Raw genomic sequence first — 15,932 nt, 5'->3', positions numbered from 1 at the left:
AGAAATCTGGAAACCGTGATATGACTGGTGTCCACTGGTCTCCCCGCCTCCTTCGCCCTGGTGCCCAGGAGACCCGTGAACAGAGCCTTCTCTATGAGAACTTTGATCTTGTTTGTGACATACTGTCACGATGCTCAGGCCACCCTCCATGTGAAACAAACCAGCATCTCTCGGGATAGGATCCAGGGTATTATCTGATTCCAAAACAAAGCCAAACTTGACAACCACTGTACCCACATGAAAAGCTAATTGCTGGTTTACAATGGGATTGTGTGTTCCTCTGGCGCATTGAGTTCCGGGTCCTATCATTTCTACTCACGTTTGAAAAATGGAAAGTGAAATTAGACTTTGAGCAAATCTTTTAGAGGCATTGTACAAAGGGTTTCCACCACATTTGCAACAGATTTGGGGTGGCAGGATCCATTTGAAAACTAAACGTGGGATGAGCATTAATGAAAGTGCAAATGACAAATTACTTAATGACCACAGATTTCTGCTTAGATGGCAATTTTCTTTGTGAATTAGTGAACACGGATTGAGGAACGAGTTTTTGAAAGAGCATTCGTGGTAACTGAGTCACCTGCTATTGCAACAAACCAATTTCTCACCTAAGAGGCTTTTAAGTTCAGGAACAGTAAATGCCTTGAAATGAGCTGTTAGAAGCAGAAGATACGGCCAAACAATGTTGCAGAGTCAGTTGCTCAAGACTAGATTGCCAAAATTCTCCTCTTCATCTAGCCTTGACACTCATTCACTCATGGATCTTTGGGGATTTGATCTTTCCATTTTTTTTTTTTTTTTTTAATCTGTTAGATGGAGTATTAGCAACTGTTTTATAGAGTAAAATAAAACTTATTTGTAATGTGCTTTGAAGATGAGAAGTACATGTAATTAAATTCCATGAGAAGTTCCAAGGAGGTTGAGGATGATATGACTGAAGTTTGTTGTTCTAGCAATAGTTAGAATCTCTTTAGAAGTTCTTTTTCAACTCTGGCCACTTGTTCATTCAATAAATATTCATTTGGGGGCCTATGATGTGCCATGGTCTTGGTTAAGTCAGTGTTGAATAAAATGGTCAAATTGCCTTCCTTATGAAGTTCTACTCTTGTGGGGAAAAATAAACCAGGTCGTGATCAGTGCTTAGGGAAGGAGGTGGACAAAGGTGAAGGGTCAGAGAGTTAGAATGGGTGCGAAGTGGATTGTGCTAGGGTCTTCAAGCAAAGCACAAGCTCATGACAGCCGGAAGCAGTGAGGGAGAAGGCTGCTTTTACACTAGGATCAACACACACTAAGAGTTGAAGTGAAGTCCAGGGGGACCTGTCTTCCTCGAATGATGTTTGGGTGTGGCATAGTGGGTAAAGCCACCTCTTGAAGGGCCGGGATCCTATATGGGTGCTGGTTCAAGTCTTGGCTGCTCCTCTTCCGATCCAGCTCCCTGCTAATGGGCCTGGGAAAGCAGCAAAAGATGGCCGAAGTGCTTGCCCCCCTGCCATCCACATGGGAGACCCAGATGAAGCTCCTGGCTCCTGGCTCCTGGTTTCAGATCATCCTGGCTGCAGCCCATCTCTGGCAGTTGTAGCTGTTTGTGGAGTGAACCAGCAGATGGAAGATACCTCTGTAACTCTGCCTTTCAAATTAAAAAAATCTTAAAAAAAGAGAAAAAGATGATAGTTTATAGGTCAGCACAGAACTTCCAAAGATGGAGCACTGGGCATTATTTTCTTCATTAGTATCCATTATTTTCTAGATTGAAAAGAAACAAATTTTAGTTTCAAGAAGTATACAGTTTAGAGAGTATGTACATAAGTTCACTCTCAACTTTACTAAGGGAAACAAATTAACTACAGGAAATTATATAAGTAACAGATTTTGGTTTAATCTATAATAATCTATTTTGGTTTCATTTATGTAAGTTTAGTAGCAATATGTATTTATAGTCTTGCTTTTCACCCTCCTTTTTACATTTTTAAAAAAGTTTATTTACTTCTATTTATTTGAAGGGGGGGGAGAGAGAGACAGAGAGAGAGAGAGCGAGAGAGAGAGAGAGCGAGCTTCCATTAGCCCGGTTCACTTCCCAAATCCCCAAATGCTTGCAGTAGCTAGGGCTGGGCCAGGCCCAATACAGGAGCCAGAACTCCGTCTGGGTCTCCCCCATGGCTGGCAGGGACCCAAGTTCTTAAGCTACATCGACTGCCTCTCAGGTTGTATCCAGCAGGAAGCTGGACTGGAAGCAGAGATGGAATTGTACCAGGCCCTCTGCTACAGGATGCCGGCATCCCGAGCGGTGGCGGAACCCGCACTGCCCACCCCATTCTCATTTTGTACTTAATCAGCTAGTAGCAAGCATTATTTTATCTATATTCCCCTGTTGCTCATCACCAGATTATTCTGAAGCCCATGACAGATAAAATTTCATCTGTAAATATTTCAATTTGTATCGCTAACAAATCTTTCAAAAATGAACATTTTCTTTTTTATCATTGCATATCTCATTAGTGTTCAGATTTCCTTCATTGTTTCATAATTCCTTATTCTTATAATTCAGTGGATTTTTTGAAATTATGATAAAACACCTTACATAAAATGCACCATCTTGACCATTTTTAAGAGTGCAATTCAGTGGCATTAAGCACATTCATCTTGTGTAGCTATCGCCACCACCACCTCCAGAGGTCTTTTCTTCCTCTCAAACTGACATGCCGTGTCCACTCAGCCCTAGCTCCTCACCCTGACCTGTCTCCCTCCGTAGCTTGGAACCCACCATTCTACTTTCTGTTCCCATGAATGTGACTAGTACAGGGCCCTCACATAGAAGTGGACCACGTAGCACTTGTCCTTTTATATCTGGGGGCTTATCTCACTCAGCAGCATCTTCAAAGAGCACCCATATTATAGCAAGCATCAGAATGTGCTTCCTGGGGCCGGCGCTGTGGCTCACTTGGTTAATCCTCCGCCTGCCGCGCCAGCATCTCATATGGGCGCCGGTTCTAGTTCCAGCTGCTCCTCCCTCTTCCAGTCCAGCTCTCTGGTATGGCCCAGGAAGGCAGTGGAGGATGGCCCAAGTGCTTGGGCCCTGCACCCACATGGGAGACCAGGAGGAAGCACCTGGCTCCTGGCTTCGGATCAGTGCAGTGCCGGCTGTGGCAGCCATTTGGGGGGTGAACCAACGGAACGAAGACCTTTCTCTCTGTCTCTTTCTCTCTGTAACTCTACCTCTCAAAAAAAAAATAATTTGCTTCCTTTTAATGACTAATATTCCATGTACCCGTTGCCATAAAATTACTTTTAACTGTTTTACTTTGTTCTTTATTTCCAAATTTGCTGAATTCTTTGGGGGGCCAAAACTACATACAAAACATGTGGCAGTGATACTTTCCAAAATGCCAAAGACATGAGGAACATAAGAATCAAATAACCTCACAGTTAGCCCTTTTTATATGAGTTGTAAAGATTCAAGATTAACCAGTACTAAATCTTTTTACAAGGTTATTTACTTGAGAGGAAGAGAGAGAATTCCCCTCCACTGGTTCACTCCCCAAATGCCTGCAAAGGCCAGAGCTGGGCTGGGCTGGGCTGAAGCTGGGAGCCAGGAACTTACCGCGGGCATCCCCAGTAGGTGGGATCATCATCTGCTGCCTCATAGGGTCTGAATTAGCAAGGAGCTAGAGTTGGGAGCTAGAGCTGGGAATCGAACCCACGGACTCTGATATGTCCCAACCAGCATCTCAACCACTAGGCTAAATGCCTTCTTGACCACATTTAAAATACAACCAAGCTGCTCTCTGCGGCTGCAGGGCCGGGCTGTGGTGTGTAGGCTCTGCTGTGCACTTTGAGATGGTTGCGGAACACCTTGGACCACTGAGATCAGGGCTGCCGAGGAAGAGGTCTGTGATCTTGCACGATGAGCCAGTGCCCCTGCCAGAGATGCTGCCAGTGTCCATTCCCCAGAATTTCCCAGGACACCTGCAGTCGGTTTCTTCAGCGGCAAGGGGCCCTGTGCCCACATCATCAAGCCACTCCTAACATGTTGTTTTGAAGGAACAGGTAAATGTCAGAGGGACCTATGTGAATAGATATGTTGAATTATTGATATCAAGTAGGTAATGCAAATCTAAAGGGTCTGGATTCTTTATTTTTCTACTATTTATATATTGATGGGATTGGAGGATTGGAATTATAATTCTGTGATTGTTCATCACTTCATCCTAATCTACGCTTAAAATATTGTAAGGGGTAAGCATTTGGCCTAGTGTTCTTTTTCTAAGATTTATTCATTTAGTTGAGTTACACAGAGAGAGAAGAGGCAGAAAGAGAGAGAAGGAGAGAGAGAGGCAGAGAGAGAGAGAGAGAGAGGTCTTCCATACATTGGTTCACTCCCTAATTGGCTACAATGGTTGGAGCTGCACTGATCCGAAGCCAGGAGCCAGGAGCTTCTTCCGGGTCTCCTACACGGGTGCAGGGGCCCAAGGACTTGGGCCATCCTCAACTGCTTTCCCAGGCCATAGCAGAGAGCTGGATCACAAGTGGAACAGCCGGGACTTGAACCAGCACCCATATGGAATGCCAGCACTGCAGGCGGTGGCTTTACCTGCTGTGCCACAGTGCTGGGCCTGGCCTAGTGGTTTAGGTGCTGTTAAGTGCCAGTGTCTCACACTGGAGTGTGCCTGGGTTCTAGTCCCAGCCCGGTTTCTGATTCCAGCTTTCTGGTAATGAACACCTGGGAGGCAGCAGACAATAGCTCAAGTACCTGGGCTCCTGCCGCCTCTGTGTTCCCAGCTGCAGGCGTTACAGGCATTTGGGAGAAGGAATTGCAGTTGGGAGATCTCTTTCTGTCTCACAAATAAAAATTTAATAAAATATTGAATTTTAAAAATTCAAGTCAGCATCATAATCATGTAGTGATGACACTGTGTACAATAATCCTTAACACACATTGATTTCAATATTTTATTTGACCTGTGAGATGTGTAAATTGTGTCTGATTTCACACAATTGCAAAATTTCCTTCAGTGCTATGAAATATAATTGATGTTTAAGACATCAATACATTTTCTGTATTTTGTAGCTATTGTGAATGCATACAAAAAAAATCCCTTTTACAGCAAAAACCCTTTTAAATTAAAGAGTAAATGCAGAGGCCGGCGCCGCAGCTGACTAGGCTAACCCTCCGCCTTGCGGCGCTGGCACACCGGGTTCTAGTCCCGGTCGGGGCGCCGGATTCTGTCCCAGTTGCCCCTCTTCCAGGCCAGCTCTCTGCTGTGGCCCGGGAGTGCAGTGGAGGATGGCCCAAGTGCTTGGGCCCTGCACCCCATGGGAGACCAGGATAAGTACCTGGTTCCTGCCATCGGATCAGCGCGGTGCGCCAGCCACAGCACACCGGCTGTGACGGCCATTGGAGGGTGAACCAATGGCAGAGGAAGACCTTTCTTTCTGTCTCTCTCTCACTGTCCACTCTGCCTGTCAAAAAAAAAAAAAAAAAAAAAAAGAGTAAATGCAATTTTCACTTCATACTGGAGTCTAGCCTCACTATGCATGCTATAAAATAATCATTTTTCAGCCGGCGCCATGGCTCACTAGGCTAATCCTCCACCTGTGGCGCCAGCACCCTGGGTTCTAGTCCCGGTTGGGGCGCCAGATTCTGTCCCGGTTGCTCCTCTTCCAGTCCAGCTCTCTGCTGTGGCCTGGGAAGGCTGTGGAGGATGGCCCAAGTGCTTGGGCCCTGCACCCATGGGAGACCAGGAGGAAGCACCTGGCTCCTGGCTTCGGATCGGTGCAGTGCGCCGGCCATAGCAGCCACTTAGTGGGTGAACCAACAGAAAAAGGAAGACCTCTTTCTCTCTCTCTCTCTCTGTCTAACTCTGCCTGTCAAAAAAAATATAATCATTTTTCTAGTCAAGCAAAAGTGCTATCAAAAATATGCATAAAAGGAAAGTGATGGAGTATCAGTGTTCAGTGGCATTAAAGATTGTGTAATTCAGTAGGCCATAAGCTCCCTTGGGTAATAATTAAGAACATGATGAAAGTTGTGTGTCTTTTCCTAGAAACATGCACAACATTTTGCTTATAATTTCACTGATGTTCCTGATCCTTCTGATTCCACTGATTAAGCTTCTGCTCTCAGGAGCTGTAGGTCAAGATGCATATTTTCAGCTGGTAGGAGGGATAAATCCAAGAGATCCAGCATATAGCATGTGACTGCAGTTTGTGACAACATGTTTGTATTCCTGAAAAATTCTGAGAGCGCATGAGAAGTGTTCTTTTCTTAATTTTTTTTATTTGACAGGTAGAGTAATAGACAGTGAGAGAGAGAGAGAGAAAGAGAGAGAGAGAGAGAGAGAGAGAGAGAGAGAGAGAGAAAGGTCTTCCTTCCATTGGTTCATCCCCCAAATGGCCGCTACAGCCGGCGCTGCGCCAATCCAAAGTCAGGAGCCAGGTGCTTCCCCCTGGTCTCCCATGCAGGTGCAGGAGCCCAAGCACTTGGGCCATCCTCCACTGCCTTCCTGGGTCACAGCAGAGAGCTGGACTGCAAGAGGAGCAACCAGGACTAGAACCCGGTGCCCATATGGGATGCTGGCACCTCAGGCAGAGGATTAAACCAAGTGAGCCACGGCACCGGCCCCAAGAAGTGTTCTTATCACAAATGTGGTAACTCTGTGAGTTAATGTAATCTTATTAGCTAGAGCTAACCATTCCACAATGCATAAATATACTTCAAAACATCATATTGTGTACAATAGACATACAATTATATATGTCAATTAAAAATAAATTATAAAAAAGAATCTGATGGAATTCAGCCTTTTTTTTTTTTTTTTTTAAGATGTGTTTCTTTATTTGAGAGGCAGAGTGACACAGAGAGAGGGAGAGACAGAGAGAGTCTTCCATCTGCTGTTCATCCCCAAATGGCGGCAACAACTGGAGCTAGGCTGATTGAAAACCAGGAGCCAGGACTCCTTCCAGGTCTCCCTCATGGGTGCAGGGGCCCAAGCACTTAGGCCATCTTCCACTGCTTTCCCAGGCCATAAGCAGAGAGCTGAATCAGAAGAGAAGCAGCCGGGACTCGAATCAGCAGCCCCTCAGCTCTTTTCTTTATGGTTGATGGAAGAGTGGCCAGAGTGAGGCAGGGGAGAGAGTTCGCTCTAGTTACAAAGCAACGTTTACTATCACTTGGCTATGAAACTTCAGAATAGAGCTCACCCAATCTACATGAGGGACACCAGAGGCTCCATTGCCCCAGATAAATCCCCGCACCAGTCTCAGAGTGTGCCTCCAAATCCTCACGTGTGGGGTCTTCTGGTAGCATGCTTCTATGAACTTGGACAAGACATGTAGCACTGTCCTTTGTTAAAACGCAAGGCAAACTGGTCTACTCTTCCCGCCGGCCAATTCTCTTTGGGGGCTCTGGGTCTCCTTAGCTGCTGTTAACCTTGACTCCTCTACAGATCTGCCTGCAGCAACTGGCTCTGCAGAACAATGAGAAGGTGCTGGAGAAATGTGGTGTCTGAAAGATGTGGGACAGAAGAGCTTGGAGCAGAAGAATCTCTTTAGCAAGATTCAAGTTAAGCCCAAGCAGCTTTTTCAGAACTTCATCTGCTTCAAAAAAAAAAAATTTTTTTTTCAGCTAGAAGAGAGTTCTGGAAACGTTTTGTATTACAATCCTAAGCAACCGAATTCCTGACATTGCTGAAATGTATTAAAAAATCCCCAATTTTATGGGCCTTGCGAAATTAACTTAGGGAAACTGCACATGTTGGATAAGGGTTGTATTAAGGCCGGGAAAAGAGCTTAGACTGATCTGCCAGGAAAGGAAAGGGGGATTCCTTGTGACCATATTTGCTCTCAAGCAATCACCAAGTGAAATGCAGAAGTACATCATTAAAGATAACAAGGGCTTTTCATGATTGTTTAAACAAAAACATGGATGTGTATATTTTCACATGAGTCTCTTTCGAGATGTCATGTATTCTAAAGACATATCCCTGGTATAGAAAGCAAAAGAGGAAGAAATAAGCTTGCTGTAATTCCGGCAAATGGAAGTAAAAACTGCTGACAACATGATGCATCTATTTCCAGGGTTTGCTCCATGAATGTGTATTTACACACACACCCACATACACATACGAATATATACGTTTACATTCTATAACAAGGTTGGTTGTGCTTTATATAAAGAATTACAGCTTGATGTTTTCAACAAATGTGATGGCATATTGACTCATTTTTTTTGAAAAATGTTTTTTTTTTTTTTTTTTTTTTTTTTGACAGGCAGAGTGGACAGTCAGAGAGAGAGACAGAGAGAAAGGTCTTCCTTTGCCGTTGGTTCACCCTTCAATGGCCGCCATGGCCTGTGCACTACGGCCAGCACACCGCACTGATCTGAAGGCAGGAGCCAGGTGCTTCTCCTGGTCTCCCATGGGGTGCAGGGACCCAAGCACTTGGGCCATCCTCCACTGCACTCCCTGGCCACAGCACAGAGCTGGCCTGGAAGAGGGGCAACCGGGACAGAATCTGGCGCCCCGACAGGGGCTAGAACCTGGGGTGCCGGTGCCACTAGGCTGAGGATTAGCCTGTTGAGCCGTGGCGCCGGCTGAAAAATAAGTTTTAATGGGCACTTGGATTTTATAATTTATTCAGCTCAACATTCATTGAACCATTACTTTACTACTGGAAACCTAGGGTGTTTTCAGCTTCTCCACTGAATATCCTTGTACATGGATCTTTGGGTGTATCTCTATTTTTTTTTCTTTTTTTTTTCTTAAAAAATATTTTATTTATTTATTTGAGAGGCAAAGTTACAGACAGAGGAAGAAAGAGAGAAAAAGGTTCTCATCGTTGGTTCACTCCCCAAATGGCCACAATAGCTGGAACAGAGCTGATCCGAAGCCAGGAGCCAGGAGCAGCCAGGAGCTTCTTCCAGGTCTCTTATGTGAGTGCAGGGGCCCAAACACTTGGGCCATCTTCTACAGCTTTCCCAGGCCATAGCAGAGAGCTGGATTGGAAGAGGAGCAGCGGGACTAGAACCAGCGCTCATATGGGATGCCAGAGCTTCAGGCCAGGACTTTAACCCTCTGCGCCGCAGCACCAGCCTCAGGTATTCAATTTCTATTTGCCAAAATTATGCATTTTTCTCTACAAACTATCCAATTTTAGCTTCAAAAACAGTTATGGGGCCGGCTCTGTGACATAGTGGGTAAAGCTACTGCCTGAAGTGCCGGCATCCCATATGGTCACTGGTTCAAGACCTAGTTGCTCCTCTTCTGATCCAGCTCTCTGCTATGGCCTGGGAAGGCAGTAGAAGATGGCCCAAGTGCTTGGGCCCCTGCACTCACGTGGGAGACCCGGAGGAAGCTCCTGGCTCCTGGCTTTGGATCAGAGCATCTCCAGCCATTGCTGTCATCTGGAGAGTGAACCAGCATGTGGAAGACTCTGTCTCTGCCTTTCAAATAAATAAATAAATCTTTTTTTAAAAAAATAGTTACAACACAGACTCTGCTTGCTACTAACTAAGCAAGATGCATGATTAACGTCATTTGTAGATGCTTCCAAGGCTGACTTTAAGCAGCCTCCTATGGCTGGGTATGATCAGAAAGGTGCCTGGTCTGTGAGGGCATTCCTGTTCTATTCTCCTGTGTCTGCTTTTGTCAACGCAACCTTGGCCTGAAATCCCGTTCCTTCTTGCACGGCACTTCCTTGAAAGACTGCAAGAACTGAGCGCACTCTAACAGACGCTTTCTTGTTTAGAGACTGTTCCCTGCTCACTCCATCTGCTTTGACATAACCATTTTCTCTGATGGACTGTAACTTGCAAACTCCCTTGCACGGAAAAATTTCTATGCTAAGATTCTTTCAGCTTCAAAACAGAAAAGCCAATTCAAGGTCACTCTAGCAAAAGCAGAGGATTTATTATAAGTCTGTACGACAGGGAATGCAGCTAGGACTCAAGCATATTAGTCCTGAAACCAAAACGTGCCTAGAAACCCAAGAAATATGCTCTCTCCCTCTCTCGTGTATGCTATCATTTCATGTCTCTTTCTTTTCTTTTTTTTTAAGATTTATTTATTTATTTGAAAGTCAGGGTTACACAGAGAGAAGGAGAGACAGAAAGGGAAACAGAGGGAGAGAGAGAGAGAGAGAGAAAGGACTTCCATCCGTTGGTTCACTCACCAAATGGCTGCAACGGCTGGTGCTGCACCTATCTGAAGCCAGGAGCCAGGAACTTCCTCTGGGTCTCCCACATGGGTGCAGGGACCCAAGGACTTGGGCCATCTTCTACTGCTTTCCCAGGCCACAGCAGAGAGCTAGATTGGAAGTGGAGCAGCCAGGCTTTGAACCGGTGCCCATATGGGATGCCCGCACTGCAAGCGGTGGCTTTACCTGCTATGCCATAGCACCGACCCCTCATGTCTTTTTCTTAGTGAACTGGCTTTTTAAAAATTATTATTGGAGGGGCCAGCGCTGTAGTACAGTAGGTTAAAGCTCCAGCCTGTAGCACTGGCATCCCATATGGGCCCCAGTTTGAGTTCCAGCCGCTCCACTTCTGACGCAGCTCCCTGCTAATGCACCTGAGAAACCAGCAGAAGACCCAGAAGAAGCTCCTGACTCCTGGCTTTGGATCAGCTCAGCTCCGGCCATTGCAGCCATATGGAGTGTGAACCAGCAGATGAAAGACACACACACACACACTCTCTCTACCTTTCTCTGTAACTCTACCTTTCAAATAAATAAAAATATATCTTTAAAAAAACATTATTCTTGGAGAGACAGAGACGGAGAGACAGAGACAGAGAGACAGAGGCAGGGAGAGATACAGTTCTCTCCCACTGGTTCACTGTCTAAATAACAGAAGTCAGGAGCTTAATCCAGGAATTGCTATGGGGACCCAACCACTTGCCCCATTCCCTGCTGCCTCTGAGGGCATGACTTTGCAGGGAGCTGGGATCAGGAGCAAGAGCTGGGATTCCAGCCCAGTTGCTTGGACGTAGGATACAGGCATCCCAAGTGGCATCTTAACTGCTGTGACAAATGTCCACCCCTGAACTGGCTTTCTGATCGCCTTCCTTAATGGGCCAGTTTTCCCCTGCTCCTGAGTCCCTTCGGTCATTTGGAGGTGGCTGCTCATAGCTTTAAACGTACCATCTAGAACCACAGAAAGACTGCTGTTCCCTCTCCCAATTCCAAGTCTGAAATTCTGGAGAGGGACTTTTCTGGTCCAGTTTTGATTCTGTGCCCACGTCAGGTCTTGTGGGACCACAGAGACTGATGTCTGCTGGCGTAGGCAGGGGACAATGAGAAGCAACACTGTGAACTTACAAAGATCCTGGAAAATTGTACACCACACCAGCTGTGTTTTTTAACAGCATGTCCTATACCCCTCTGTCACATTAATGTTATAGATGGGGCAGGGAGAAATAGAGTTCTCTATTTTGTTTGTATAAAAATAAATGAAACTATTCATTTTGAGAATATCATCTGCAAAAAAAAGTGAACTAAATATTTAAAAAGGAAACCTAAGAGTTTGGTTCCAGTTAAATTCAGTTGTTTTGTGGAGACAGAGCCTCTGACACAGTAATAACAAGAGGGTACAAGGGACCTTAGAGTTCATGGAGAATGCCTGTTGTGAAAAATGCCTATTACTTGCCAAAATAAATGCATCTTTTAATTTCTCTTTCTATGAACTTGTTGAAGTTCCTTCATCTGCGATCATGTCACATGGAGTGAAAAATATAAACTGTTAGGATAAAGCTCCTAGAATTTTTCCAGGTAATCTTGGGGTATATTTTCATTTAATTTTTACATCATGTTAAGCTTACTGAAAAACCTATTAAAACAAGCAAACTCAGAAAAAAGAATGATTACCTATTCCCTACCAGAATGAACCCAGATCTTTAATAGGTCAATTTAATAGTCCAAGTAGAGCTTTGAAAGTAAATGAAACATTAATATGAACATAACTGTGTTCTACAATCACCAAGACAATGAAACAGTTCACCTTACAGGGGAAGGGCAGGGCTTCCTCAAATTGTTCTTTAGGACCTGAAAGGCTATATGGTTTGAGAACAAAAGAACCAAACGGAGGTGTCTGCTAGCCACTTGATCTAGAAACCCACCAGATCTGCTCTGAGCACTCTTAAGCGCACAGTGTCTTTTTAACTTAACCAGAGGCCAACAGATTTGAATACAGCCTTGATCAATACTTCTAGTGCACAAACACTTCCTTCCTGCAGATTGATGAAACAAAGATAGAAGTCTTCTCCAGGCATTTTTGTTTGTTTTATTTTATTTATTTGAAAGGCCGGAGGACAGAGAGAGATTTCCTGTCCACAGTTCACTTCTCTACTGCCCACTACAGCCAGAACTGGAATAGGCTGAAGCCAGAAGCTGGGAACTCAGTCTATGTCTCCCATGTGGGTGGCAGAGACCCAACTACTTGAACCTCTTACCTGCTGCCTCTCAGCTGGTGATCCATTAGCAGGATGCTGGGGCTGGGAGCAGAGCCAGGACTTGAACCCAGGCGCTTTGATATACAGGTGTGGTCATCCTAGGTTCCACCTTAATCCCTAAGCCACATGCTTGCCCCCTCAAGTTAGCTTGTACTCAGGTACCTTAGAAAGGGACCTCCATAAAGTTCCTTTTGCTGATTTTATAATGAAATTCTAATCAACTGTGATGCTTATATTATGACACACCACAGTCCCATATATTTACATGGTTTTACTTCAAGGAACATCAACATTTCACAGGATGAAGTTGGCAGTAGACAGGGAATTTAGTTTTCTTGTTCTGTTTTATAGGAGTGTAAACAGAAATGAAATCCTTTTGCTACAAGAATAATAATATCAAGAAGACCATACATGGTAACTGGCTTCCCTGTCTTTTATAATAAATGGCTTTATTATAATAATAATCAAGATCACAGCTCCTTGGGTGTGGGGAGCAACTCGGACTAGACTGTTACTGGAATTAAGACTTATTCTATGCATCTGCTCTCCCACAATATGGCGCTGAGAAGGGAGTAACAACTTCTACGCAGCTGCCTCTCGCCAACTTGAGTGATGACCTGCAGGAGCTGATCCTGCTCCTGATTGGAGGAGAGCAGCGTACTCGGCATGTGGGTAGCAGAGTTGGGATTGGTGGAAGAGGACTATAAAGGAGGAGAGAGACAACATGCACCAGGAACATCTAGCTGAAGGAACACCTGTGCAGCCCCCGAGAGAGCCGGCCGGCAGTGTGCCGCTCCCCCGCGGAAGTGGGGAAAGTGGCAGGGGGAACCGCCCTTCCACGGAGGTGGAAGGGTCGGTAGCCAACCCGGGAAGAACCAGCAGCAAACCCGGGGAGGGCTGAGCAGACAAAAGAACAGCGCAGGGTCCTGTGTCGTTCCTCCGCGAAGAGGGGGAGCGACACTTGGGAGAACTTTTTATTCTTGATGCTGTACTTTATGGTATGTGTTGTGCTATGCCACGGTAGACTTGGAATCTGGGACTATTTTTCATAATCGTGCAGACAGAAGCAAGGTCTTGAACCACTCGTCTCATGGTCATCCAATCTCACTACATTTCAGACTAGTCACCCAAACTCCACAACCAGAGCCGCACAGCCTGCGCACAGCCCTCACCAGCTTTGCAGGGAGTGGGTGGGAGCAAAAATCAGCTGGGCTTCCCTTCCCACCCCGTGCAACATGGCCAGGAACATGGAGAGCCGTGCCTTGTTCCATCTTGCACAGAAGCACCATGGAAGCACTCTCACAAAGCCCCACCCTACGGTGGCCCCCTGTGCCTGGCATACCTTGGGTACTGGGCACAGTGCAGTGGGGCAAGAGGCAGAAGTCTTTCTGCACCCCTGTCTCCCTGTCCCTCCTCCTGGGCGTGCTTCGTGTCAAAGGACCAAGTGTGCTATAGTGAGCTTCGTTGGCCATAACTGTTTCACAGATGTTTTCCATTTATCTTTCATGGGATGCATTTTCCTTCTTTTTCTCTGAAAGAGGATGTTTGCTCCAGAGTTGAGACTGAGAATGGCAGGCAGCCGGGGGGGGGGGGGGGGGATAGGGCACACCGCTACTTACGGACCCTGAAGGAAAGTTCTGGAATTCTAGGTGACATTGCGGCAAATCCTTTAGCCAGCAGTGAAACAGCCTGGATTCTGCAGGATATCTTCAGCTGAAAGTATTTTCAACGGATGCTAAAAATACATTGCAGTTTATTTTCCTCAGTAGGGAGCCTATGTGTTCCCACTTGACCTGGAAACACAAAGAGATGCAATGTTAAATTTAAGGCTGCCCATTCCAAGATAAATTTGTTTTCTGTAGAGCAGGGGAAAGAAAAAACAACAGACATATTGGTACAATTTTGCCTTTGCTCTCTGGAGGAGTCAGTGTCTTGGACGCATTTCTTATGCTCCTGTTTGTAGTTAAGTGACAACTCTTGGGCTTCCTAGCTCTTGTTGAGATGAAGTGGCTAGCATTCAAAACAGATGCTAAGCCTAGGTACATTTGTTAAATGTGGGGAAAGGAGGTACATTGAACATTTTTTCTCCCATCCTAATCAAAGATGTAACATTCTTTGTACTTCATCTCAGCTTAATGAATTAGTCTTCCATCTTTTTAAAAATGTTCTTATCAAAATACAGTCTTAAATACCTCTAATTGTAATGTAGGCTTATAGACACTGCTATTAAACCTCTCTTTTTCAAAATTAAACAAACTGAACACACACCACTGATGTACAATCAGCACAGAAGTTCTGTTATTTTCCTATAGTAACATTTAATAACAGATGTTAAGCCCTGTTCAGGAAGTTTGGCGATACTGTTTGTTTAGAACTTTTGATTGCACAATATGACATTCTTCGATTTTGTAAGAGTAAAGTTCACTTTCTGTCGAGAACCTGATGTCTGCCATGTCTCCAGCTGGTGTCCCTTCTTACAGGCTGAAGTCCACAGTCAGGTCCTGGTGAACTTGGAACCCCTGCCCTCTGCTCTCCCAACCTCCAGCACAGCTCAGTGATAAACTACATAAGTCCTGCACTCTGCCTTGCTTTGCGTCTTCCTTCTGCTATGAGAGATCTCTCCATTTTTCTCTATCCATAAAATGAGGATAATAGCAAAACCTACTATGAAGATGAAATGAAGTAGTACATGAAAAGTACACAGCACAGTTCCTGGGTACATAGAAAGCATTTGCATGTCAACGATGGGGACTGCCCACTACTCTCAGTGATGCCCAGTTTAGGAGTTCAGACAGCATGACCCCCAAGACTCCCTTGGACTCCCCTAACTGATGTCAATTTTTAAGGCTTTATTTTTAATCCTCTCCTTTGGGACAACTGGAAATCCTTATGGAGGCATTCCTCCTCATTCTCTGTTTTCCCCTTGATTGTCTCCCGCAAAGGCAAGCCAAGAAGGGTGTGGTTTAATGAAAATCATGGAGGTGAGGTTTTTTCTTTCAGTTGCTTTTAGCCACCCAGGAGAGAAGACTCTTGTGATTTAAAGCAAAGTCTTGGCTGCATCCAAAACTCCAAGAATGGGGAAAGGTGGGAAGCCCTGTCCCACATTCATAACAAAAGCAGCACATTCTTCACAGCTCCAGACTTCAAGGAAAGAATGAAGTTCATTCTCTCACAAAATGTTGCAACCTGCTCCTCGGCTTCATTCACACCAAAGGGTTAAGGGATTGCCAAAGTTCCTTTCAAGACCAGACAAGTAGTCCCATACTCCAAAGTTCTGCAGAATCTCCAGCCCACAAATGTCTGGTACATCAGAGAGCAGCTAAGTAATGAAGCAAGCACTGTTTTCAAAGTCTCAAGCCAGCGGAGCAAGAGCTGTGCTCTCTGAACTCCTTAGGCCGGCGCCGCGGCTCACTAGGCTAATCCTCCACCTTGCGGCACCAGCACACCGGGTTCTAGTCCCGGTCGGGGCGCCGGATTCTGTCCCGGTTGCCC

The sequence above is a fragment of the Oryctolagus cuniculus genome, chromosome 2 (genome assembly GCF_051225735.1).
Source record: "Oryctolagus cuniculus isolate XC-2025 breed Fujian yellow rabbit chromosome 2, ASM5122573v1, whole genome shotgun sequence".
NCBI classification, from domain to species: domain Eukaryota; kingdom Metazoa; phylum Chordata; class Mammalia; order Lagomorpha; family Leporidae; genus Oryctolagus; species Oryctolagus cuniculus.
The sequence above is the reverse complement of the archived record's forward strand: the minus strand, read 5'-3'. Positions refer to the sequence as shown.